A 1,420-nucleotide genomic window follows, 5' to 3' on the forward strand; every position below is an offset into this window, starting at 1 on the left:
TTCTATCAGGTAAGCCAACATCCTTCCAGCCACCCAACCATGGAGTTATCTGCAGTCCCCCTTGCATTCTTTGCCAGCCCTGGAAACTATTTCATTCTTTTTGCTGCGAATCATGCTCAAGCCATTACTGCACTTCTCCCAAACACTAACCTTCCAACTGCCTTGCCTCCCACCCCAAGTATCTCTCTTTTTTCTTTTTTTTCTCCCCCAAGCCTCAGTCTTGCAAGACTGCAAGTGCAGCTTTCATAGGAGGTGTCAGAAATTAAAGCAATTCATCACAGCCTCTGAAGTGTCTACTTTTTCTAACACAACTGCTGGTCCATCTTCCTAAATTATAACATACAATTCCCAAATTCAAAAGCCACTGTCAGCCCCCACAGCCACTTCTCACATTGCTCTCTGTAGAGTTCAGTCTCCTTCTCTTGGCATCTGAGCCCCTTGTAAGTCTTGTCCCAGCCATTTTTGCAGCTTTATTTCCTACTCCCCTTCACATGGACTGCATATTTCCTCATAAATGGAGTATCTGCCACTACCCAAGCAGGCCCTGGACTGCGCTACCTCTAGGCCTTAGCTCACACAGGTTCTTCCCGGAGTACCCTTCCTCACTTTCCATCTCTATTTGTCAAAATCATTTGAGGCCCAGCTCTAATCCACCTGCCAGGAAGCCTTCCCAGATTCCTGCTTTTCTGTCTTGCCCATTAAAACCATGGGCATACATGCCCCATCTTTCCACTAAACTATAAATTCCTTTAGAGAGCAGGTCATACCTCACCCACTGATGAATGAGTGCCACCCAGCCCATGCTACCCATGCAATAATTATTCGCTCTGATAAATTCATTTGCTGAAATAAATTCTCCTGGAGTCAATTCAAAACCTCCCCTGAAATTAACCTTGATCCCTTTCTTCCAATGTTCTCAAATTTTTCTTAGACCTAAATTTCCTCTCCTCCTTTGAATTATCTAGGTAGACCTGCTAGGTGTCCAGTGACCACAACATCCACCTTGAAACTTCAGGAAGGAATAATAATCCTCAGATGAAATAATAGAATAATGTTACATGAAGGGATGTTTGTGAACTATAAAATGCCCAAAGGAGAAATGCTGCTTGAATATTTAATTAGCAGTGATGCAAGTGATATGGTTTGGCTGTATCCCCACCCAAATCTCATCTTAAATTGTAATTCCCATAATCCCCACGTGTTGTGGGAGGTAATTTAATCACGTGGTAGGGGGTGGTTATCCTCATGCTGTTCTCGTGATAGTGAGTGAGTTCTCATGAGATCTGATGGTCTTATAAGGGGCTTTTCCCCCTTTTTCTCTGCACTTCTCCTTGCCGTCACCATGTGAAGAAGGATGTGTTTGCTTCCCCTTCTGCCATGGTTATAAGTTTCCTGAGGCCTCCCCAGCCCTGCAGAACTG

The 1,420-nt window shown here is 44.3% G+C and overlaps 1 non-coding gene across 1 annotated transcript; it reads right to left on the reverse strand.

The window, feature by feature from the left end:
- Positions 1 to 209: 209 nt before the first annotated feature.
- Positions 210 to 284, reverse strand: LOC116465469 (small nucleolar RNA SNORD60). Its single transcript, XR_004247203.1, has one exon. It is a non-coding gene; the product is annotated as a small nucleolar RNA SNORD60 (small nucleolar RNA).
- Between the last annotated feature and the right edge of the window lie 1,136 nt (positions 285 to 1,420).

The sequence above is a fragment of the Hylobates moloch genome, unplaced genomic scaffold, assembly GCF_009828535.3.
Source record: "Hylobates moloch isolate HMO894 unplaced genomic scaffold, HMol_V3 SCAFFOLD_5443, whole genome shotgun sequence".
NCBI classification, from domain to species: Eukaryota; Metazoa; Chordata; class Mammalia; order Primates; family Hylobatidae; genus Hylobates; species Hylobates moloch.